Raw genomic sequence first — 26342 nt, forward strand, 5'->3', positions numbered from 1 at the left:
CTCGTCGGTCAGGCGAGCACACCGCCGCACGTGCAAATTAAACCACCCCTTCGCAACCAGGTGAGCTTGGCGAGTCGCTTCGGAATTCGACAAAATCAGCGTAGTTAGATTACCAAGTTTTTTCCCCGTACACTTCCGACAGGTACACAGAAAGTGTATTCTTCTCGAAGTGGAAGGAGCTTGAACGTCATGCGTTACGCAAACGAAGAAGCAAAAGGAGCAAAAATCCGCGATAACGAATACGACGTAACGCGACGCTCGCCCGGCCGCGGATTATTCAAACTTTCCTTAATGACCTCTCGCGAAATGCCACGACCTTAATCACCGCCATATAATTACGCGTCCTGCGCCCAACGCAAATACCTCGCCACCTACGAGCTACGTTTCAAAAAGTACTTTCGCCCTTGTCTTCCACCACCAACTTACTTTCTCTCTCTCTCTCCAACGACGGTTCTCCGTTCGTCGTACCCCGACGTGTTCGGCCTCCCTCATCCCATCGTTAGCCGTCACGCTCGCTCTCAAACTTTTCTCATCCGTTTAATCCGTTCAACCGTCTGCGGGAGCTTTGTCGACCGTGTTCGTTGCCCGAGAGCCGCTGAATTATTACGTGTGGTTTGACTTGATGATCGTTGAAACGTTAATTGGCTGGTTCCTTGGCCAAGGACGCGGGCAGATCTGCTCGCGAACGACAAATATTTTTATTACTCGTATCCGAGGAAAACGCGGAGTTCCTAGGAGACTGCGAACTCCTCTTAAAGCCTCTTCTTCTTTAATATCTTGCGAGACACCCTGTATAGCCAGGGCCTTGCGGTATATTTTCTCAGTATGACGCGAGTCTTCGAAATGTCGCCCCTTAAATGTTTTTCCTTTAAAATAGCCTTCGATTGTGATCTTAAAAAGACTGCAAATCATAAATCGGAATAACATAGACCAATATAGAAAAGCGTTGCGTGAGGATTTATAATTATTGAATATGGTGCCTCCTGATGCGGCCGTCTCTCTGTATCATAGCACGGCACGGCCCTGTGTATAGCTGTAAGTAAGGATAGCGCGTCCGAGGGTTAACAGCGTAATTTAGTGAATGGACCATAAACGCGTAAGAAGTCCGCAGTCCGTGCGCAGCTAATGACTTCGATGATACCGTCACGGATCGATGAAAACACCCTGTGCGTGTAAAGGTAAGGTTCCTCGGGGGTGAAATGAAACGGTTCGTCTGATTTTATTCCTGTTCAGGAAACAGACTTAGCGCGCGTCGGCGAAAGGTGTTGTATAAAAATGGCGGAATTAGGCGCACGCAGGGGGATAAAAACTCTCTGTCTCTCTCGTCGTGCCTAGAATGTGTACACGCGTCGGTGTCCGTTCTCTCGCCCCCCTGGGTTTCTATGCATAAGGGAAGGAAGGGAGCAGTGAAGTGCGATGTCGGGGCAACACTCGGATAATGAACCCCGACAAGATTTTCCAAAGGCGGCTGGTAATCGAGTTACGAGGGTTGAGGGGGTTCGTTACATTTTTTCGTTACCTACCCCTCGATAATTGCAAGCGACTACCTTCCGACTACTTTTTAAAAAGGAAACGCAGCGACCGTCGAGATTGTTCGATCTCGGTCCGGAATTATTAACACTGTTCCTTCGTATACGATGTGTTAAATCGTTTGAAGATCATATAACAGTATTTTTAATTTCTTCTTCAAAGAAATTGAAGAGAGGACTTTCGCCCATTTGACAGATGGCACAACATTTCAGAATCTTCAGCACAATGTTTTTCCACTGGTGAAATACGAAGTTGCGTACTCCAAGAGGACGAACGGGAAACTACACGGTCGGCCGGTTTTCTCTAAACATTGACTCGGTCTTGTGAAAGAGAAATGGCGTCTCGGATATGCGCCGGACGAATCGAAATACGTAGTCATTGAATATTTTACGACGTTCCCCGTAGGTGTTCCGAGTCGCGATGAAACATCGCGTACCCGACAAACAATCGAGTGTTTGCTGAAGATCGTCATCCACGCACTTACGCGCGCATTCCGATTCGCGTAGACGACAACGACGACGACGACGATGACGCCGATGCACGATTCACGGCGTGCTGTATTAAAACGCCTCGGCTTGTGTTTGTTTGCGAAACCTCTCCAGAGATTAAGAGATCTTCGTCATTGTCGTCGGCTTTCGAACATCCTCTTCAGGGACGTCATCGTTAAGAACTACGGGAAACAACTCCTTTAATGTGTCGCGCTGAATTGCTTGTTCGGTTGAGCTGTGCTAATTCGAACAGGAAATTGGCGATGCCGTTAGGCTACTCGGAACGACAATTGATACTCTTCAAATATTTTATTTAAATTTTGAAACAGTTAAAAATTCTATGAGCCATTTACGCATTAGTGACAGCAGGAAATGGGTTCTTATCGCGTTCGAGTTTTGCGAATAAAAATATTTCGCGATCGATGGGATCGATAAATGGCCGTTCCTAGAATGCTCGAGCGGATTAGCTGTCGATCAGTTTCGACGAGGATCGATTATAATTAGCTATCTTTTACCGTCCCAGTGAACTTCACCTTCGGAATCGTCCCGTAGACTTGCAATTATCCGAACACACGCGGCCCCTCGCGATGATGGAGAGTATGTTCAATAATAAACAGCGGGCGCACTTCAATGTTGCGTATCGCGCGCTAATGACACGCTAATGGCGCATCGACACGCCCACCAGCGCAGCGGCTGCTTCTCAACCAACCCCTCACGTGAGCTCTTCCCGCGCGCACTATCTTTCGCCACTCGCGTTTTTTTTCCAGAAGCCGAGCCGCTGAGTAATCATTAAAATATTGATTCGACCGATCACGATGAAGTGCTTCATGCACCGGGTGGTCTATTCATCGTGGTTACTTAAAATCTCATTAAACTGAATTGTTCCTGCTTCTCTCTCTCTCTCGGATCTGCTCAGCAGGGGAGGTACTGAGAAATTAATGAAAAATATATTTAAACACTACATTTCTGATCTAGGGTAAACTGTACTATTGCTGGCACTGTAGTAGTTATTGACACTTTTGATTTAAACGGCAAATATTAAGAATTCCTGGTATAGAAAATCATTTTATATCACTTCTTATTACCACGTTTTTATTTATATCTCAAAGCAACATTGTAAGTGTTCATAACAGAGTTCCACATATGTATGACTGTTAGCAGCAACGATCTTGACTCGTAAAACTGTTTGATTTTGCTGAAAACTCTCTATTAGCTAATAATAATAGCAAGTTAAGCTCGTTTAAACATTTCAAAAAAAGATAAAAAGATTTTTACTACGATTTTGGCTTAGGTTGCCGATCATTGTACAGTTTATCCTATATTGTGTGCATTCGAGGTAATCTAGAGGCGAGAAGATCTAGAGGTTAGGCTAGGTTAGGCTATATCTTGGAAAACTATTAAAGATAAAAATTCCCTATCTTTATTTAAGGTGAAGATTTAACGAGGGCATATTTTCTATTTCTGTTTTTATAGGTCCGATAAGGATTTCTTTTAATGGTCACGACTCTATTTTATATTTGGGTTCACAAATGTGTAGGCAGTCTAATAAAAAGTAACAGTCAATGTTAGTCTGTGCGTAATTGCAGAAATTCGAAGATTTTTAGACTAATTAACAGCTCACTATTTTGATAATAATTTTGTTTGAGCAAAAAGGATTTCGCAATCCTTTTTACAGAATCTGTAATTTAGTCTTAATGGACGATCATATTGTGCAAATGAAATGCGTCGAATGAACGTAGAGAAAATATAATGTCAACAAAGTGTATTTATACAAAGAAACAGAGGTAATAAATTACGTAGGAATTTTCTGAGCTTTCGACCGGTTAAATTCAAACAGATAATAAACATGCTCCATCAGTAGCTCCATCCTACTTCGAAAGATTAATACAACTTAATTCAGAGTGCTAAAATTGATGAAAAAATTGCATAAAATGCTTCAGAGTTGCTACTTATAAAAATAATTGAGTTCCTTGTATATCAAGCAATCGAAGAAACACAAGTGATTAAAAAAATTGTGAATTATTCATTTTATGAGATTAATTACTAATTTAATAACCTGATAGAAACATACATACGAGAGCCATTCGTGTCACGAAAATCGCAGATGGAACATTCAACCCCCACTCGTCCCAGCCCTTGTTAATTCGATCAGGGACATATGTTGATTTCCGTGACCCGATTACATTTAAATAATTCCTAGCTCCCATAATTCCGTAAACCACCGTTCCGTTTTTACGAGGGGGGAAATTTATGACCCAATACCGGCCGTAATACCTGGCCCGACTTATTGTAGCGATCATCGAGTTAACGATGGGGAAAACGCGCTCTAAACAAATCCAGGAATAGCCGTGCCACGCTAGACCGTAATAAAAGAATCAATAACAGAAAAGCACGGACTCACTCCCCCCATGTCGATCGAGCATCTGTCCAAACATTAATGACCGAAACTAAAGATTTATCAGCGACACCAGTCCTAATTACTTCTCATACTCTCAGTCAGTCCCATAAAGTCACGTCGATCGTTCAATAACTATGGCCTCTGATAATTAAATTAGAAGCTCCCCACCGCCTTGAATCACAATTTATAATTCTAATTAAATAAAATAACGGGCCGACGAAAAGTGCAGAATTCGCAAGAAGCACGATAAGATTGCCATGTTATCGATCGAAATTGATTGCTCGAGAAGATCGAAGAAATGGGGGGAGAGAGTAGGGCCAGCGATTAGTAACTCGATCGTCAGGTTCTTAGATACTAATCATTAGTCATCCGATCATCAGCCAATAGTAACCGTTACTTTGTGCCTCCTCTATTTGTCCAGTCTTTTCAACTAATGCGCAACGATTGAGTCGTTCGATATTAGATGGGAGACGGATACTGGCTGATTGAACAACTTTCTGGCTTAGAGACTTCAGGAACTTATGAAGGCTCTTGATGAAGCAAATGCTGGTAGTTGGCATGTTTGAAAAGTTCTAGAATGTCCCGTAATGTGTTTATAAGAAACGAGATTAGACTAGAGATCGTGAATAGTAGCTTATGCAGAACAGTTTTCTGGGGTCATAAAATACCCTGACTGAACGTCGCAGAAAATTGCGCGATCTGACAGGAGAGTTAATCACCGGCTTGGTGTCCAGAAGGAAGGAAGGAACCACCATTTGCAATAATCCTGGCGAATTACTAGTCGCGGAGAGTACTCTGCAAGAGGAAAAGCGCGTATCTGCGGATCTGGCGGAAATTCCAGCAGGACGAGAAATCCGGTCAGTGCATTCCGCCCGTTATCGGAACAGCTTATCGCGTCGACGATGACGGCAGCAGGATGAAAGGGCAGAGAAGGCGCGCCACACTGCGACGCCAGCAGGGTCGCGGTTTCATCCAGACCTCTCCGGTACACCAAAGCAAAGCGAGCTTTTTCAAAGGAGCACCGGAAAGAGTTGAATGCGCGGATTAATCCGCTATCTCGGTGATCTTGGCGACGGGACGGAAACGTCCCGGCTGAAACGCGAATTGGTAACACGACGACGCCATTGCCTCGCAAATCCAACGCCTGAATACCGCAACGAGGATGCGTACTGTTCGCTAAGACCACCGACGTCCTTCGATTTTGAACGGCACTGTTGCTCGAGAAACTATCTTCATGCAAAATAAAAATTGTCTGCATCGATTGCAGAAAATAGAAACTAAATTGAATGTTGTCTCTTCCCGTAATGATATCAATAGAGGAGAAATTTTAAAAATTGACATGTTTAAAGTTTTTCAACAATTTTGAATTTCATCTACTCAATTTCTGGAAGACAAGTTCTCGAAAATAAATCTTTTGGTTGAACGCTCAGTGAAAATGATTGTTAGGGATTCGTCGTGGGTGTTGGGAAACATTGTACCTGGAATGATCCTGTATTTCCTGATAATTGCAAGAACGGTGCAAACTCTGCAGACACGATAAATCACACGACGCTTCCAGGCGTTACGGAGGTCTCGCGCGCCGCGGCTGGATAAAATAAGGATTCCTACAGGAGACGTATTTATTTCTGTTAAAATATGTTACGAGTCTAGATCGCTCGATAAGAACGCTAGAGACACGATGATAATTTGCGGCTACCATGGATTCACTGCCGGGGATTTCCACGAAGACAATTAACCGTTCCACTGGTGCCTGGAAACGCTGGCGCCATGTATCACCGTTTCCGCGAAACGGAAGCGAGATCCTGTGACACTGGTCCCCGACGATCTCCGCGTTAATTATTCGGAAGCTTTGAAATCTTCTCTGATTAGTACATCTCGACGAGGTTATTTTTTTATACTATTGTTCCAAGCTGTTCGTAATCGTTGCCTAACGAACAATTGTTGGGTGCATCGAGATTAGCTTGCCGGGAATTCACCGGTGCAAGCATAATACTATTTTATCTACTCTTTTCAATATTTTCTCCATTAACGCGAAAAACTCATAATTTTCCACAGTTCGTGGTAATTTACGGAAATAGTTACATATCACTATACGACACGAGTGCTGCAGTCACGATTCTGCGTGGATCGTAAAGAAAAGATGTTCGGTATAATGTATATTTTTATTTGAGGCTGTAAAGATTTTGGTATAAGTCTGTTTTTGAAAAATGTTTGTGTGGTCGCTATCTCTTTTGCATTTTGAATAATAACTTGCCTCGCGTGTCTCTGAAAACGGCGAAGGATTGATGAGGGCCAGTAACGAACGGTTTAAAATGTATACACTTTAAATCATACAAGGTAGAGTTTTTTTTTGTAAGTGAAATATTAAATATGAAAACAATGTATGTCAAAATGATGCACGTTCATTTTATTTGTATCTTTTAATATTCTTCTCTTTTTCCGTTTCAGTTTCCTATCGAAACAGACATTTTTCAAGGAACTGCATTTATTACGAAACTTCAATTTATACAAGTCAATTTTAAAATATTCTAAGTGAGAAAAACATTTCTTAGAAAAATAATGAATATGTATTTCTCCTTTTCAAGACCAAACGTCTCATTGAAAAATGAACCAGACAAAGCTCTTATCTTAATATTATGTCCAATGATGTAAATAAAATAGTCTTCATTTAAGCGATACATTTTAACCTTGAAGGAAGGATTATCTTTTGATTTCAAGACGAGTCACGTCGACACGATTTCATTACAAGAATTAACACATCGTGTGACGGCTTTTATATTTGCACGTTTCTGGTGTAATTCCTTCCACTCTAAGTAACAATCGTTGACGAACGAACGCTCGTATTCTCATTGCACAAGAAGCTAGAATTACGTAGAGTTAAATTGTCAAGAAGATTTTCTAGATGAGTGTCCACCTTCTTCGGAGACACACGTGCACGTTTGCAAATATAAATATGAGAAGCGTAAACTTCTTTGGCTACCGGGTGTATCCTGTAGGAAAGTTTTAATCCCGACGCTATTCGCGGATGCAAATCGCGTTGCGAAACGCGATCGGCGAGCCCTCGAGGAACGTGAAAACTTTCTCGATCATCGATTCCACGAGTCGCATTATAATTTCAGATCGTGGCGAAAATGCCGCGCCGAGCCGCCGACGATCACGCTGCGGAGCTTTTGCTTCGGTTTTCGTGAAGCTCCCGTTTGTTTTTTCTTATTCGCGTCGCGTTGCGTCACGGACGCGCGTCAAACCTGTTGTCAGCGACGCGCGATGTGTTCGTTGACGAGAATTCGTTTCGAGGTCCTCGGTTTTTATTTGCGGCGGACTATTCGTCGCTCGACTGGCCTCGGATCGTAAATATTATCGTAAAATCGACCTCCGACTGCATCGATCTCCTCCATTGACTTTCCCGTCTGCCGATCAGGTCGTGTGTCATCGATACTAACGGGCTGCACTGTCACCGTTCAAATACGTTTAGCGAATTTCGATGAACCTGAGGCTCGCCACGAAAATTCGTTCAATGAACTCGTGCGGATCTCTGTGTATCCATACAAATTTTTAAGCAATCTGAATATGGGGGAATTAAGTAATATGAAAGGAATCGTTGTTAGACGAAACATTAGCAAAAAGCGAATGTAAAAGGTGCACGAACACTTTGTGCCCCAACTGTATGTATACGTGTAGAGGATTATTCACGAGCAATCGTAACCCAGTCCAACAGAAAAGGCGGTCCGGGGGCCTGTGAGCTGATAACAGCGAAGGATACGATAAACACGAGGTGTTTGGCGAATTGCAAAAAGTGGCCGGCGCGGCGTTTATTTTATTTCATACGCGTCCGCGGACGCGGCTGACCGTCGCCGATCATGAATATTCATCGGCGGCTCTCGCAGTTTTTCCCCGTGACCGTGTACGAATTTTGAGAAACAATCACGGCCGTGTTCGGCTACGGATTAACGCCGCATTCTTTCGTCCTTTCCGAGTATTAACGCCAAATTGAATAATGAAGAACACTACGACAATCCTCGAACAGGCTATCGAAATTTCTGACATTAGGCTCATGTGTGCATCGAATTCCTGAGATTTCTCTCTCTTTCTTTAATGTTAGTAAATTCATCATGTAATATAGGCCTGTGGTAACGAAAAATGTATCGAATCCTTGAAGTACAGTTTTTTAGAACACGAGAAAATTGTATTGTATTGTTTGCTTTAGCGATTAGTCTTTCTACAGTTAAGCTGTCGGAAGTGTTTGTGTGGTCAAGTTGTTAGCCTTGTGCATTGCAAAAATTCCACGGCGTATCAATATGCTTGATACTTGTATATAAATAAATAAACGTGTGATTTTAATTGCAAATAATAACTAAACTTTTTATTTAAATAAATTATTATTTCTTATTTGCAAATAAAAGATTATTTATTATTTGGATTGAGGTGGAAATCAAATAAATAGTCTTTGATCTTTGTATTTGTCAATACAAATAATAATTGAAATTGTATTTGTAAATAACAATTAACTTTGTTATTTTAAATAATTCATTTAGACTTGCTCAAATTTTCATTTAAATAATAATTTATTGCCCAACGCTGATTATATGTATACAATAGTTGCATGATTAATAATTCTTATGCAAGTCAGTCCTTGCTCTTTTATCTTTCCCATACTCTTATCTTTGTCGAATTATCGACACTGTGACAGTAAATTTATTATTCGCGTAGATATTATATTAGTTTTGCAATTTAAAAAATTTTGGAAAATCGATTTCCAGAAAATAAGTACGGATTTATAAATTTCTGGGATGAAATTTCAACGGTGTTGTAGAAGGATATTTTGTTAGTGTCACGATCATTTTTACAATCATGATCATCGCCGCTTCCCCCTTTACGAGCCGTGATAAATGGAGCGGCGAGTCGGGTTTCGCGTTAACGATAATATTTTTATACGTTCAGCCTTCGGCGGGCCGCCACGGATGAGGAAAAAAAAATCGCGCGTTCCCAGTAATTAATGAATATTCCCCGCGATAGTGTCACTTCCTTGAAGGAAATGCGGTTCTGAATCCGTTCAGGGTTATTTCGATCCCGGCGCGGCAGCCTATCTCAGTGGCGCCACTTGGAAATCCCGCGGTGTTTTCTCATGTTTTCCTGGTACAAAACATCTGTCGACGCGAGATGATATTGCGAAAAATTGTTCCGCGAACGCAAACATTGGGTAAATAAATTTTGTTGCGGTCTGTGGTGTTGATTATTCAAGTGCTAATGAGTGACTACTATGTGTGTATTCATATGGTGCTTCTGGAAATACGCTCGGTTCTTCTATTTTTCCTTATGCAGGGTGTCCTTTGCAAAAATGTTGCTTGAAATGATCTCAGGAACCACCCCCTTTCGGGAAGTTCACGTGTTTTGGGACACCCTGTATATGATGAGGCAAAACTTTAAAATGACATTGGTCATTGTACTACGTCTATATGAACATATTAAGTACATATTAAGTTTATATAAAAATATGAGAATGTTTTGAGATGACCTTAAGCTTGATTTAAACTAGGTCGTAATTCCAACGTAGAAGTGCATAAATTTCACTCTTTACATCTAAATTTGATTGCATATCTTTTCACCTCAAGCGATAACAATACGACCTCAAGCTTATGATGTGGTATACTTTATAATTCGAAAATAAGGAAAACTTTAAGAATATTCTGTGTCCATCTGATAGTTAAATTGAGACTAAAAACACTGTTTACCATAAAACTTAAAAATATCATTAGCGTTTCCGTACGTTTCACTCGAACTTGCGAGTGAATTGTGAGCGGAACGCACGCATAAAGTCGCACGCAGCTTACTAATTGCAAGCGAGTATACAATTGGCGAAAAGCGAAGCACTGTTGACTGATGCATTCAACAATTACCAGAATGGTTTCATGGCGAACGCTTTTTTCTCCGTCGACAAGTTTCTCAGGGGAGTCATTAAAACATTCCCGGTCGGCTCCGCGAAAAGAAACAGATCAAGAAAATATCATTTGCATCGAAACTTGTCCAGTTTATTACGGAATACGTGGAAAAGGAGAGAGTCTGCTAATTAGGGCTAATTCTTCGTAAAACTCGAATATAAATGCTCTTTCTACCGCGACCGAACTATATTTGCTCTGAATCCTTAAGGTCGTTGTCGACGTCCTTCAGGTTTTCCAGCCATTTTCTCTGTACAGACACGTTCCAGAACTTATCGCCAAATAAAGAGTATTACATTCACACTGTATCACATTTGTTCCCATCCTGATTCCATTGTTGTTTGTAATCTGGAACCGATGGCAGAGCTTGAATTCCCATAGAAATATCCTCTTTCATACATTATTTCATACAATAAAATTATAATGCAGCAGAAATTGATATAGTTAGATTAAGGATCATTTGTGAATCTAATCCAGACCCCGAATTAATATACTAATTTTTACTTTCATATATTATTTTATAAAAATGCAGATTGATCTTTGCATTTGCAAATCCACAAATTACTTACAGCAATAAAAAAAAGTCACAGCCTATAAATAGTAGGTGGCAGAAAGAGGCCGTGTAACTATCCTTGAATGGGGTCATTGGAATGTTCGAACATTTCGTATGCATGCCGTCAGTTTTCACACGTAAGGGCATAAACGTAACACAGATGCCAACGCGCGCGTTCATGGTCCGTTTTATGCGGGCGAACAATACGTGACCACGGGCACCAGATTTCTTTAGTGCGTCGTACAGATTTCTGCGTTGTCCATTAAGAAAATTACGGGCTCCCACATAAATTGCTTGAACCATATTCTCTTTCATGTATACATTCTATGAGATTGACTAAAATGTCTTGTAATAATACTATTTGTATTCGCGATTTAATATAAATATCTACATGCGTTCACATTTTAAATAAATGTCCAGAAAGTGACGGAGAAATTACAATAGAAATTAGTTTTTTTAGCACGGGTAGACGACGATAATGTCATTCATACATGACCGACAAGGCAGTGAACGTGTTAGCCGCGCCGCGCCGTTTCGAATTAACCGATCGTCCTGCCCGCTCGTTAAAGTCTCCGGCTCGCGGCGCGACCTGCTCGAAATAGCTCGGAGATTCCTTCACGCTGCCGCGCCAGTTGCGCAACCCGCCCTGAAGAAAACGAAAGAAAACGAAGAAATCGCTACCTGACTATCGGCCGTCCGCGATCTACCCACCCTTGAACGAATTTTTCATCAATCCTGTTCGGAATTTGAAAGCGTCGAACGATTTCGACATCTTTTTAACCGATCTCTCCTTATCGAGACCCACATAATCGCGTTTGTACTCTTTACCGTCCCGGTAAATATTTTAATTGATGAGTTTGGCTCGTTCTAGAAAACACGAAGAAGAAGGAAATTTTTTATTTTGCATGAAGATCCACAGGGAACACTTCGGAACACCCTCGGGAAACGAAATTCCGCGTTTTCCGCGGTTGGTGCCAAGTAAATAAGGAATTGGATTCGCATGTCGGGTCGAAAAATCGTGGATCCGCGAGCTGGTGCGCTCTATCGTTTCGCGGGAGCAGGAAACTCGGTTGGAGAACGCTCGCCGGAGCCGGAGCCGGATTCCTCGCGTGCCTTTCAAGGTCCCCCGCGAGCCGAGTCCCCGATACACACGGCCAGACAGGAAACAGCGTCTCTAGCCGACAGTCGCTTTTCTATTTTCCTTTTTACCCGATGGAACTAGTTTCTGCCCGAGACTGCACCGTAGTGAACGGGGTAAACGATCCCGGGATTCTTTCGCCTCGCACCCGATCCAATCCGAACCGATCCGATCCGATCCGCGCGAGCTCATGCTTTGCTCTTTCTTTTTCTTTTCTACATCGCTCGTGCCTCGATACTTCTTTCCACGCCGTTGCTTCCCGATCTTTCGCAAGGATACATTAGCCGGCAATTTCATTTTCTGGGGAATGTGGCGCCAATTTTATAACTGCTCGGCCAGGCAATTATCGCGACGAATTTAAAACATTTTTCCAGGTCCCCAGCACTGCGTGGACGTTGATTATAGATTTTACATGTCCAGTAAAGTATGTATGTTTTTTTTTTACCTAATGTGGATTTTTGCGTGAACAGTCTCTAGGTGAACAGCTCGAGAACAGGAAACTCGTACACAGACGCGAGCAATTAAGGGCCCCCCAATAATTTCGCTAATCGGATGACAGCCTCTTATAAATTACACCGAACCTCCACGGATCCTGTGTTTATTTATCGAGGAAACCCGAGTCTTAACAAACCGGTAAAAAAGTCGAGAGGCGTCTTAAAATTCCTTAGCATGGTCCTTAAATTTTTTGCCACCCCGTTCACCGGCGACATTTAAATAAGACACTTAACGCGCGGCAGCAACCTTTCCTGCACTGTCAAGCCACGGAATAATAAATTTCCCGGCATTCCTTCGGGCTGGCTGTGCAGCAGTCCGTTATCTGGTTAACAGAAATCGGCATTCCACGGTGTCATTGGTCGCCGGTTACCCGGCGTGCCTCGTGAATTAACCGGTTAATTGTTATCACCTGCGCGATAAGCTGCGGGCCCCTTCCAACCCCTTCCCTGATGATTGCGAGTCTCTAAATGTCTACCTCGTATCGTTGAGGACATTTTAATTTTCAAAATAGATAATTAGAATTCGTATTAATTTTTCAGGATCCAATTGAGCAGCAGAAAAGAAAGAAATACAGTTCTGTCTCTGACCAATTGGTATCGTTGAAGCGCCCCGTGCTTCGAAAGCAACAATTAACGTGGCCCAGACAAACGTGCAATTATAGACGCGAATAAACTGTCCTGCCAAGCGAATTTGCAATGGGACGGGCCTGTCTTCTCCGGTTTAGCAGTCGGTGCTCCAAATTTTTCAACCGGTTGGTCCTCGAATCCACCCTATTTCAGATCCCCAGGTCTATTCTAAGTACCCGTTGACACGATTCAACCTCTCCATTTAGATTAGCTTCCAAGAAAAGCTTTGGAGCCGGTTCGCTGAGCGTTTTACTGTTTTAATTAGACGCTATTCTTGGTTACGCGTCACTCGGATTCTAATTAATACACGGTGAAACAGCCCCGAAGTTCATAACTTATATAATCCGCGCCCGGGAGGCTTGATACTGCTGTCTGTGATTTTTCTTTTTCTCTCTCTCTCTCTCTCTCTCTCTCTCTCTCTCTCTCTCTCTCTCTCTCTCTCTCTCTCTCTCTCTCTCTCTCTCTCTCTCTCTCTCTCTCTCTCTCTCTCTGGTCACTTTCCTGCCAAGATTCTTGGCGAAAGACTTCAATTTAGCGGCGGACGTTCGAATCCCATAAAGAAGCATTACATAGAAGTTGTTCGGCTATTAATTGTAGGATTGTTTCAATAATTTCCAAAACATGTAATAATTCACTTCGATTGCTTGCGATTCAACTACAGGTTCTCACACACTAATAAAAACGTGTAAAATATGAACTCTTACAAAGTTAAAGGTTTCATTTTATTCTTAATTATAGTCTACCGTAATTTAATGCTAAACGTCTCGGGAACGTGGGAACTTGAAAGTTCGTCGACGGAACCAAGAAAATTTCTCCACTACAATTTCTGTGCCGAGCCGATGGAAATTCGGATTTGCATAAATATCAATCGGCTGGTAATTTTCAATTTTCTCGATTACACGGTAGCACCGAGGGGAGAAGCAACAGTGTATTAGCAGGAAGATCGAGCGACCATTTCCTTTCCCGAGCGGTTCGCAGTATCAATCCATCTTTATAATAGGATTTTATTTCTTGCCCCGCTCGCGGAGGACACTTATTACGCAGAAATTACGCGAGGCGCGTCCAGTTAAGCACATTATTGTCGCGCAATTATCCCCCGTGAACCGGAGAAAGACGAGCGGAAAGTTAATTAAGAGAAAATTCCTAATAGCGATCTCGCGCATTACTATCCCCTCTACACCGTCGCAGGTGAAACTCGGATCGATCGGAAGGCTATTTCGCACGAATGTGATTCGAGCTCCTGTACACCTAGGATCTGCGAAAGTAGGCTACAGTTTTAAGAGTTGTAAATAATTGTCAAGTGTCTTAAATGCGATATATACGACCAACGTGACGATGCGTTTGATATTACACTCGGAAGTTCGGAAACAAATCCGTTGAATGTTTGGAATAGGTTCGCAGTGGTCACAGCCAGTCTTGCTGTCGTAGCCCTCGTGTTACATACGCGTTCGAGAGGGTTTTTGCATGCTTGTCGCGTTGAGTGGCGCTAACAAGAGGCAACGCGATCCACGAGCCCGGCCACTTAGCCGGACGTTTTCTTCTGGCGGCGGCGAACAAAACAGGAAAACGACTTTGTCCAACAGGTGTTGTTGGGCCGGTTCCACCGATACGTAATGAACATTCTCTTTTATTTACCATTCACCGAGGCCCGGTTCGCACCGAGCACGGTGACGTACTCATTGACGCGAACGCGAATGCGTACACCCGGATAAGAGCGTTCTCTTATCGGCGAACCTAAATCTTGATCTTTTTCCATGCAATTTGCCAAGTGACCTCTTAAGACCCACAATCGGTTTTATTAATAGACCAATCTCTAGGCAAAGTAAACATTTCCTGCGCTGTTGCAAGAAACAACAGCTCGCTTTGTTCGTTCCTAGTTAATATATTCAGGATAATTATCTTAGATTTGACTATGTAGTTCATAAAAGTGTTAATGTTTTTAACAAGAAGCCTTCAATCCCAGACACAAAATCGGCGAGAGAAAACGCAGTCAATTAAAAAGTGGGAGGCAAAGGAACTCGTAAAAATGGTAGGCGTTAGTGTTGCGTCTCAGGTATATAAATTAGTCGTGACCGAAAAAATCTGGTTCACGTGTGACGCGTACCTGTGCACGTCGGTTGATGGTGCCACGTCATCGTAACCACGTAACTCGGTTGTGAAATCGAGAAACGAGAGCTCGTGTCTCCTTATATCTGTAACTTTCGTTTCGACAGATTTTTCGAGCACCTGGGAGCACACTTTAGATGAATCGAAACGATCGTCGGAAACACCTGATCGACCAATCACGTCATTTTATATCAAAATACAATAAGATACAATTCGTATCAATGATACATTCTCAAGAAAACGTGAACATTGCGAACGGTTTGTGTAACTCACAATTTCAACTGGATCGTTTAAAAAGCAAAGAGGCAATTGTTCTATCAGAGGTCAGCTTTCTTCCTGGGACGTACAGCGTTTAATGAGATTCAACAGAAAACCGGGAGCAAGATGTTCAATGGCAGTCCCGTTGTACCGTTGCGAGGAGGCACGGAAAAAGCTCCGACGCAATTATAACCTGGCTACAAGGTATCCGCGGTTATTCTTCTTCTGCGATTATTTGACACCGTGACGCAGCTTTCCAATTACCGACCGGGCATCGACAAGGTATTGATAATGATTCGCCAGAGAGGTATCTTCGTGTTTGTTCGCGCTCCAATTAGTCTTCCATCCGCCTGTCATCCTGCACCGTTTCTTACTGGTTTTTGTGAGCCAGGAAGGGGTGGAATATCGGATTCGAGGCGAACAAATGGGTCAGTAGCAGACTGACTACAATTTTCGTAGACAAATTTTAAGTAAAATGTTATTTTTATTCAAATTCTCTATTCCAGTCTTTTTTGAACATTTTCATAAGTCATAGTATGGCAGAGATGCTTTTCTACGTTAATGCCTCGTACTTCCCGGTTTAATTTTTCCACAAAAATAAACATTATTAGTGCAGTTGCACTAGACACTGTTATGATTTTGTATTAGAGGATCACTAATGTTAATTTTAGTGGCCACATCACCGTCCACTTGGTCGACAAAACCAAACAAGAATGTCCTGGCGAAAGACGTGCTTTCAAGGACCTCGACCCAGAATCAACTTCCAAAATTCCTGCGAAGCCACACGAAAGGTCTGCCAGCGGTTCCGAAATTCCAAGAACGGAGACCTTGCGGACCTCCGTGCGCGACTTTCCAAGTCGCCGACAGGGTGTCAGCCGGTGTCAGTCGGAGCCTAAAACAACAACTCATTTTCCACCGATAATTTACAGTCCTGTGTCTCGCGGGGGTTCCAGGCTGGAGCACGTCCTGAATTTTGAAAAACGACGGGTTCCTGGAAGGTCGCCATTAGCAGATCCATTGTGTCAATAGATTAGAAAGCAGCACCGCCCTCGCACCCTCTTCACAGAAACTCCGTTTTCGTTCCCACTCCCCACGGCACCTCGTTGCTTTCGCGCCACCGAGGTCCTTTTCCCGGTCTTTTTCTCACACAGAGCGTTTCTCACTGGCCAGGATTATCCTGCCGGCATGTTTTTTTCATTCGCCGCCTCCTGCAGCACTCCCATTGTCCTCGCGGAACCCCGGGAAAAACCGTTCGTGGAAAAGACGAGAGATCCGACGATAAACGATGATTCTTAAGAGCGGATCCCGAGGATTAGCGGCTCCGCGCCGCGGCCCCGCAGGATGTTAATCGGAGGAATCCACTTAGTTGCAAAGGATTCTTCTACCCCGCGTCACGGGAAATGAACGCTGCTTCGGTTCTTCGTCGAAAGAGACGGATTTGCGGACGTTTGCGGGATTTCATGACTCTGTTTCATTCATGGATGACTGGAGGTATTCGGTTGATCGTGATTTAGGAAGAATGATTTTTTTTTTCGTACACACAGTATAGAGAGTTCGCAGGAAAACAGCAATCGGAAACGAGATCGCCGGGATCCAGGTTAACGGCGTCGATCGGCGAGGAATCCGGATGAATCGAGTCTCTGGATGTCGAGTACACGTTTCAGCACTTAATTATCGCGCGTCGCTTCATTATTTTTCTCTCCGAGTCGGCTTGACAACGTTTCGTCGAAAACTCTATTTCGCTAACCAATAAATAAACAGATATTCAGAATCGACCTGCAGAACGGTTTCCAAATTCATGTGAAGTAATGAGCGAGGCAATCGGACTGCAAATTAATTGCCGGACAGTGGTAATCGTTCGCGAGTCCGACGCGGAAGTTGCGGAAAGCGGCAGGAAGCGAGTCTCGGCGGTCTTCTTCCTTCCTGGGGCCGTTCCTCGGCTTCTTTCGCCGGCGAACAGCATGCGTTCGATCCCGTTAGCTGGTTGACAAGCCGATGCATCCTGGCCGGCGAACAGAAACCGGATAGAAAAACATCGGAGTCCGAAGAAAAATGGGCCTCGGTAAAAGAAATCGTAGGGTTGGGGGCGGAGGAGTTGGGTCCGCGATTAGGCGAAGTGGAGGGGCAGACAACGATGCTAACTGCTAATATCGCCGGGAATAATGGCGCTCCCGTTTACGTCACATCCTGCGAACTACGTTTTACGATCCGACAAACTCGCAGGAGGAACGAATAATCGTAATTTGCGGCGGGTACAGTTACGCTTGGCCGATAGAAGTTTTCCTACATCCTGCTCTCTTGCTCGTACGTTCGTTCGTTCATTCGCTGGACACATATTCCCCCGCCGAAACGGAACCACGCGACCACCACCGGCAAACCAGAAACAAAACGAGACTCGGTACACGCTCTACGGAACTGGTTCGACGGACCAGCTTTTGTTTTTATTCGCGTTAATTAGAAATGCTCGCCGGGTATTCGCACGGAACGGAGTCCCGCAAAAATTCCGACGACCCGATTGCATATTAAGCGAGACAAGGGCGCGGTGTTAGGTGAACTTGGCACGATGGTGTGAATACTCTAGAAAAATGGTTAAACGAATAAAAATGATTTTAGGCGATTCAATACAACTTGGAAACCGCGTTTCATTCTCGGATTCGAGGAAGTTCGATTGCGAGCATTCGCTCGAGGGAAATTGATGGCCGCTTTATGCCTGGGTTTCGGAAAATATTGTTTCTTGCATCGGAAATACGAGCGGCGGCCCGGTGGTCCCGGGCCAGATGAAAAATCACCGCGGAAAGTCCCGTGATCCCGGCGACGGATCTTTGTCACGTGGAATCGACGGGCCGCTGTTTGTCCGCCCGGGAAAAAGTGGCGCACGGGACCTGGCCAGCTTCTCTATGGAGCTGGGATCGTTCTACCAAAGCGGACGGACGTTTTACCCGCTTTTGCCCGCTCGTGCGTAAACTGGCCAGGCTCGAATCATTTGTCACGGGACGGTCGCGTGCCATTGCTCGGAATTATTCCGTTCTTTCGCTGCCGACGCGGATCGCGAGCCGCTTTGAATCCGAAATGCTCCTCGAAGATCTCTCTTCCTCGTTGATTGATCGGGGAATATTGGCTCTGAATTCAGGCAGCAGTGCTCTAAACGCGTCTTCAACCCGGAATTATCCAAGTTGATTTTTCGGGCAGCAAATACGGGGCAAACAGAATTTCGCCAGTCGAGCTACTCTACTCTTCCTCGGGCTAGGGACGTGGCGACGTGACTCTTGCTCGTCTCGGTGCTGACGCCGTTACGCGCCGACCGGGTTAAGTAAAATCGTTGTTTACACCGTCGAACGAAAGTTAAGCGACGATACGGCAGTTCGCGCACGTACCCGGCTCTCGCAACTGGTCAAAGATCACGGCCTTCGGTCCTTTCCATCGCGCAGCGGCCTGAAAACCCGTTTTCTTTTCGTGGACGTAATTAAATTTTTCAAGTAACATATTTTTGAAACGAATCTCGCGCTAAAATCTCTGTGGAAGCGCAGAAAATGGGAGTCAAGCATCCAGAAGAAGGGCGATTATCGCCGATTACATTCTCGTTCCAGGTCGAAGCCTATTAATCAACGAACAGACAGCCGCATCAATACCTCTTCTCGCAATCTCGAACTCCGGCAACTCGCACAAAGAAACAAAGCTGGAGGAACAGTGTCGAAAACCGCTCACCCCCCGGGAGGACACGTCGAAGGTGTCGAACACCGGGAACTTCTGGAACAATGGTTGTTGAAGGAGAACGTGAGGGGCGGCATCGAAGTAAGTAAGGTTCGTAGGACGAGGTAGGAAAAGAGAGAGAGAGAGAGAGAGAGAGAGAGAGAGAGAGAGAGAGAGAGAGCGAAGGGGCGCGAAAACGCAGTAATTTGAAGCCGCGTCTCAAAGTCCGTGGACGCGGTAGCAATTATCGAGAATTAAACGTCCGAAGTTGCTCCGTTGAAGTGTCCGGGTCCGGAGGTCCGCCCCTTTGCGCGCGCGCCAGCGCATCGTCCAAGAAATTTTAATAAGACCCTGAAGCTTAATAAGATCCGGAGTTTCGGTGAGATCGTTGAAACGTCGGGGACTCGGGGTATCGATTAACCCCTTCGCTGCCAGCGGGTCAATCTATCCGATATTCGAAATTTCGAGCCGATTCAATTCAAAAATCAAATTGCCAAATTACCAAATGCAACTGGCAGTCGCCCCCCGAAGAGTGAAACGGAACTCTGGACATTCTGACGAGGAAGGGTCCTCTTTTTTTTTTGGAGACTCGGTTGCTACCATCGATATCCCGGTTGTCACGGAAGCGGGCCGCAGTCACGTGAAAATGGCTTCCTCCCCGGCGGACTTTTCTGTTTTTCAACGGTTCAACAAGTGGCAGGTGCCTCTTACACATCGAACAGTGACGTGGAAACGGCGTGATCGGAGCCCGAAGATAAATCGTCGTCGATTACCATTTAGTTAGGCCCGACGCGCGCTCTGTGTATGTGTGCATACCGTCCTTCGCTATCTTTCTATTTGTCTGTCCTCCTCTATCTATCCGTGACGGTCCATAATTCACGATCTCGAAGAGAACACACACGCGCGCCGGCGTCGCTGGAAAATGGAGATTAGGTTCTGGAAAAAGGAGGCAGGGGTTCGTGGAACCGCCGAACGTTCCTTGCCCCCGATGGGAACGAAGCAAAACTGTCGCCTTGCCGCCAGTGTATTTGCATTTTTTTCAGGGAACGCGCGCAAACAAATGGCCGACGACCTCCTACCTCGTGTGAATACCTTGTTTTTCCATCGAACGGGCAACGGGGCAACGCGGGTTCAAATGCAAACGAGCCCACGTCTGCCGATTATGCGGTCGGCAGCGCATAATTTTAAGGGAAACGGGGCGAGGGCACCGGCCCTGGTCACCGATAGCTTGAAGAAGATCCACAGTCGCGCGCGCGCGGTAGAGTCACTTGCGATCGATTTTTCGGTGTCCGAGCAAAAGTGTCGTCAAATTAAAAATACTGCCGTACATTTTCGATGGCTTGCGATTAACGTACACAGTTTTTACATCGCATAAATTGCCGAAGTTTCAATGTGTTCGATGGAAATTGTCATTCGTAGAGTAGCAAGTTGTATTTCTGTAAGTTCACCGGTTCGGAATGGAATTTATGGCTGCTCGCCGGCGGCACCTCGATATTCGGCTACACCTCCGCCTACACCTGTCGAGAGTGGGCGTTCTACTCGCCCCCTGCTCCTCCGGCCCATCAGTTCAGGTATTTCGTGGCACACGGATGATCAAGAGCGGGCCCCGTCAAAGTGGTTGCGTGGGCCGAATTGGTGGAAACGTGTGAACGGAGCCACGACCGAAGACACCTGTTGGTGTCTATCACTGGCTCTCGTAAATCAGCCCTGCGGCGAATGCTTCCTGTCCACTGTTATACAAACTGGGAACCATAATTGTCGTACCTAGACTGTGGATTTTTGCGTAGTAGAAAAATTCACTGGCTGGCTCGCACCGGAAAAATTATACGCGTCGATTGATCGCTTCCTCGATGTTTCTCGAATGAATTTGTTTAATGCAGGAGTCCGTTAGCTTCCTTCCTCGAAGGATATTTATTTCCGCCCGGACAGGTAGATACCGTAGAAACACGCTGTTCCACTCAGGCCCACCTTTCTCGCCGATGCAAATGAAATAGGAAAAATTGTCGATGGTTAATGGTTTTGGTAGACTAACCAGAAAATGACTTGCGAGACGGTTTATCTGCTCCGTCTTGTTATACCATTTCCTACAGGTGCGCTTGCGAACGGACGTGTTCTGCCGGCGACATTGTCCTGTGACAAATGAAGTGGCATTGGGAACTGTGTGTAATTCGTAAATGTTTGGATACTTGTACTCTGTTTGCATTCGTACGTATTTATGAATAAAGGAACCGAACAAAAAACCTTAGAAGGGTAAATTCCCGGTGGAGCATGAAACGACCGTTACGTAATTGGAAACAAGCATCGGGGATTGGTCGGTCGATAAATCCAGGAAGGGAAAAGTTTCGGCGACCTCGGATTAAAAGAACAGTTCCAGCAAGCCGCAAACACGCGTCCTGAGAAACGTAGGTCGTGCCGGATTCCATGGCCGCGGATTCACGGTAGTGGAAAGAGCGAGGACGTTGGTTCCCGGAATGAAAAACCTGTAACGCATCGATTTTCACGGTGTTCAAACGTCCGGCGGCCTTCACAAAACCAACGAGAGAAAGAAAGAATGGAAGAAAGAGGAAAAAGGAAGATACGGTAGAAAGTCCGTAGGAACTAGTAAACGAAGCTCGATTCGAAAGGAAGAACGCCGAGGAGGAATGTCGGTGGGCGATGTAGGGCCTCGTTCACACGTTCTGCCCACGCAACCTCCTCGGGGCCCTGCTTTCCCCACTCCTCTCTCCCCCTGGACCATCTCTTTTTCTCCGTATGTGGGCCCATCTTCGCTTTCGATCATCTTTACGACGAAATTCCACGAAGTCCAGCGTCTGAGAAACGCCGCGAAAGGGAACAGCGAGGAGAAAGAGAGATGGTTCGGTTAACGAGAGGAGGGAGCGATGGGTAGAGAGGAAGGGAGAGAAGGGACGAAAGAGAATTCCAGTTTGAAATCGGAGTGCGGACCAAAAGCGCCGCCGCGACGGAGAAGTAGCAGAGAGAAAGGGGCAGGTAGATTCATTCACAAGACCCCCACGGTTCCGGAGCCCCTCGCCCCCCACCCTTTGGGCCAGAAACGGCGGGGAAGTGGGGGGCCTCGTTCCAACGGGAACCGTTCAGGCCCTGTCTCCCCTTCCAACTGACCCGCTTCTACTCCCACCAACTCGCTTCTCCCACTCTCTATTTCTTTCTCCAGCGATCCACTGGCATACCATTCGTCTCCGTGGCGAGAGACCACCAACCGACACCGAGTCGAGAAACTCTGTCGAGCTGCTAGCACGTCGTTTCTTATCCGTCTGCGGCAGCGAACCGTAGACCAAACAAAGGAATCCGAGCACAGGCCACAGGCCGACGACTCCACAATTTCACGATCCCTTCCTCCTCCCTCAACCAACCCCCTCGGACACTCCCCGCTTTTTCCTCTTTCTGTTTACGTTTTTCACGAAGTTTCCTGCACACACAGTTGCATTCACACACGCGCGCGATTCTTGTTTTCGTCTGGCCAAGAGCTGCAGGACTTTGAAACGCGTTCCCGGTAATGGAATGTGAACCCCCGGATGACGGCTTCTTTCGACCCTCAACCCTCCGAAGAACGAGGAAATTCGGGAGGGTGGGATTTTTTGGGGGATTTGGAATTGAAACCGTGGATCGAACGTAATGGATGTTGACTCTCGAGGAACACTGTGTGTTTTCGAGTTTGTCAGGCCGGATTTGCGTTTTTTTTTCTAGGGGGCAGGGAATCAAGGGGTTTAGAGAGATAAAGACCGAGGGAAATTGATGTTCCAGAGCTGTGTGTGTTTTTTGGATCCTGCAGGAAAGAGAATGAGGTTGGAGGTTTGTTGGGGATTTGTTTGTACGACCCCTTTTTTCCTGGGTCGATTATGATCACGCCCCAAATTATTGATCGCGAAATGTCGATATAAAAGGTCATCTGTTTAAACGGAGATTTTCCCGAGCCTTTTGGTACACAGAGCAAAGTCTTTCATTCTTGTGTGAACGTGAAAAAAAGTTTTTAAAAAATTCTACATCTACATTTAAAGAATGAATACTCCCATTACTAAAAGTGTTCTTTCTGTAAAAAACCTGCCCAGTAAACAACACCATAAATTCACACAATAATTGTCATAGAACCGTCAAGTATCAAAGGAGCAGCCATAAATCGCCGAGAAAAATTTCCCACCACCATAAACGCGCAACTGGCACGCAAACAGAGAAACCGAGGAGGGTTTCCCAAGCCACTGTAGGCCACACGAGGATGTATCCCGTAAATACCGTTTATTGCAGCGGCTCTTCTCACCTTCCACTCGAACCTTCATCAAGAATAGATGCCGGCGCGGGTTGTTCTTTTACAAGTTTTTCCTGGAAGGTAGCTGGCGAAACGCGCGTGAAGGACAATGGCGGCTTTCCGAAAGTCTTTGCGGTGGGTCGTTATAGTATTGGGTTTGGTGTAGAAACTAGAAACGAACGGAACGGGTCGATTCAAAAGGGAACTCGAACGTGGTCTCCCGGAGACGAGATCATACGATAACGATATCTTATGCCGGGGCTAGCCAGGATGATTTAGGGTCCTGTTTACCTGTTTTCGAGTTCCCCTGGCACGCAGGTCGTGTTTACCTTTCGGTAGGACAGAGCGGCCTAGGTCCTCGCGGTCCTCATTAAGGCAGCAAAGTGAACCGACACGGTTCCAGGGAGCGGTCCATTCATCTTTTTACGGCAGGAGTCTTGCCTCTTTTCTCTAGTCCGTTTCATTTAAAATTTAAAGACAGCTCAGCCCGACAGAAAGTGCCAACGGTAACGGTAAGGTTTATGGAGTGGTTTATAACCTAACCGATTTTGAAACGCTCTTCTTCCTCTTTGAATATCTCTGAAGAAGCATTTTTTAAACAAAAATCTATAGTTGATCGAACCAATTGTCCTCAGTGTCTACATATTCAGAACGTAAAAAATTGAGTAAAATGGCTCGGAAGTGGGACGCGTCGAGCGTCACGCGTTCCAACCGCGTTCACAAGTTGCATACGTGACCTAGGCTCAGTTTAGGGACAAAACGGGGCCATTTTCGAGGAGGGGCAGGTTGTCGTTCCATCAGGGGCCAGGGTCTACGTGTGCATTCCAACGTGGCCGAGCAGGTCCGACGTGTTCACGCGTGGAAGCACCTCGTTCACAGTCGCAAGCGTTTCGTAGGGGACCCTTTCAGAAATTTTGGCGCCGACACAGTGATTCACCGCCTCCGCCACGCTGGCTTCGGATTACGAGCTAGACATCCATCGGGTTCTTTCTTTCTCCCTCTCTCTCTCTCTCTCTTTTACTCGTTCTGGCCAGTCATCCAGGCTTTTTCAGAATGGATCGGGGTTCGATCCTCCAGAGACCTCAGGGCTGCTCGTTCTCTGCCACGGAATGCGCCCAATGAATACTCGCCCTGGTATTTTGACGTTCCCCGCGGAAATCGAGCTCGAAAATCACCTTCGTGGTTGTATCGATTTAAATGAACGAAGGGGCCACCGACGTCTTTGCCGCTTCGATCACAATGCCACCCCTGGAATTCTTTCGGTGGCGTTTCGCTGCAATATTGTGGCGTTTCGTGAACGTTGGGGTGCGTTATCCTGCCACTTGTCTAACAAAACTCGTGTCATTCGAGTCTAATATCCGTTGTGGCTCTACATTCAGAATTTTGACCTGATAGTCACGAATAAATTCTGAATGTTCGACTGAAAATAAAGGCAGTATAATATAAAAATAATAATGGAGATTCTGATGTTCCATATTAAAGTGTACTTCTTTAATTTACAGGTTCTTGGAGCGCACTGTACTACAAATTTTTGTTACAAGCGCCGAGCTCGAATTCAAGGGACGAGCCAAACCCTTGAAAATTGTGGTCCATCATTTCGCAAATAAAAGATTGCTAGGACATGATGCATGCATGTACACTCCCCGGGAAACAAAGAGAATGAAAACGAAACATCCATTACGAATTCTGAAAAAAAGGACGCGAGAAAGCGAGTATCAGGGGTAGTTGACAATGAGAGGGTGGAGGCGGGATTGGAAGCGAGCACTTTGTTATCGTTTCATCTTTCACTCGCTCATTATTCCGTGATGGTATCGCTGTCGCGATTATCCGACATTTCGTAGGGAAACCGCCAGAGTATATTGTATATTATTAAAATGAAATAGGTCTATTGGTTTCTTGTCAGTGTCTGCTGTGCATAAGATACACTGTTACAGTATCTACCTCTAAACATAATACGATATGTGCATGACAAGGAACTGTAGAGTGCCCATTATTATCAAATTTAAAATGGAAAATATCTGGTGCCTCTAACTTGTAAAAATGCATTCTGGAAAATAATCGTTTACCTTGCCAATTAATCGATCTTCCATGAAATGAGGGACGGATGAGGGTTGAGATTAGAATCCTGAAAAAATTCGGGACGGCTAAAATTTGTAAGAGATGGCCAACAGTTAAACGGTAACCAATTAATTTTGTTTAAACGTTCCGTTTCGCGGTGACGGGCTTGACAAGACTGCTGTTGTCGTTGATAACGTAAATAACAATATATCGGGTGACGCAATATAGCTTACAATATATACCGCAACATGAACAACATAGCATATATATGAATAATATATACCGCAGACTGTCGATTTACAGTTTACAACTCGAAATTTGAATCCCAGGGACCCATTGTACCGTGAAAATACAGATCGTGTCCCGCGGAGTTGAATTTCTCGTAGCAAGATCTCTCGCGGCGCGCGGGTTCTCTCCGAGAGAGCAAATATCTTCGAGATTCTATCGCCGACAGACATCAGAAGCGGAGGCAGCGATTCTGCGCCGGCGCGCCCTTGACGGGCCGAGATATCAGAGACGAAAATGCAACGGCTCGCATCGGCATGGCAGCAGCAGCAGGAAAGAGCGGAGAAACAGTCATAGACACCACGTGTGCGTCCCGTCTAGACGAGATTGCAAGAAGGCTGCGGTCACGCTTGAGGTTGGCTGCCGACTCTCCGTTCCACGGCTCTTTCCTCCTCGGATCCGCGCCTCTTCGCTCCGTGTTGCACGGGTTCGGATGACAACGACGTCTGTCGGGCATCATTGCCACCTTGTAACACGAGAGCCCCGCCTCTCATTCGTCTCGCGGTGCGAGCACTCCGCGTGT

General features: G+C 45.3%; 1 protein-coding gene and 1 long non-coding RNA gene across 3 annotated transcripts in view; one reads left to right on the plus strand and one right to left on the minus strand.

Annotated features, from left to right (window-relative positions):
- LOC143211745 (uncharacterized) overlaps positions 1-25659 on the plus strand; it is a 163118-nt gene extending 137459 nt beyond the window's left edge. The window contains exons 4-5 of the long non-coding RNA XR_013009520.1: positions 19113-19317; positions 24529-25659. This is a non-coding gene — a long non-coding RNA (uncharacterized LOC143211745). The remainder of the gene's footprint in view (positions 1-19112; positions 19318-24528) is intronic.
- Pdk1 (Phosphoinositide-dependent kinase 1) overlaps positions 1-26342 on the minus strand; it is a 578009-nt gene that overhangs the window by 236189 nt on the left and 315478 nt on the right. The window lies entirely within an intron of this gene.

Source organism: Lasioglossum baleicum, chromosome 9 (assembly GCF_051020765.1).
Source record: "Lasioglossum baleicum chromosome 9, iyLasBale1, whole genome shotgun sequence".
NCBI lineage: Eukaryota > Metazoa > Arthropoda > Insecta > Hymenoptera > Halictidae > Lasioglossum > Lasioglossum baleicum.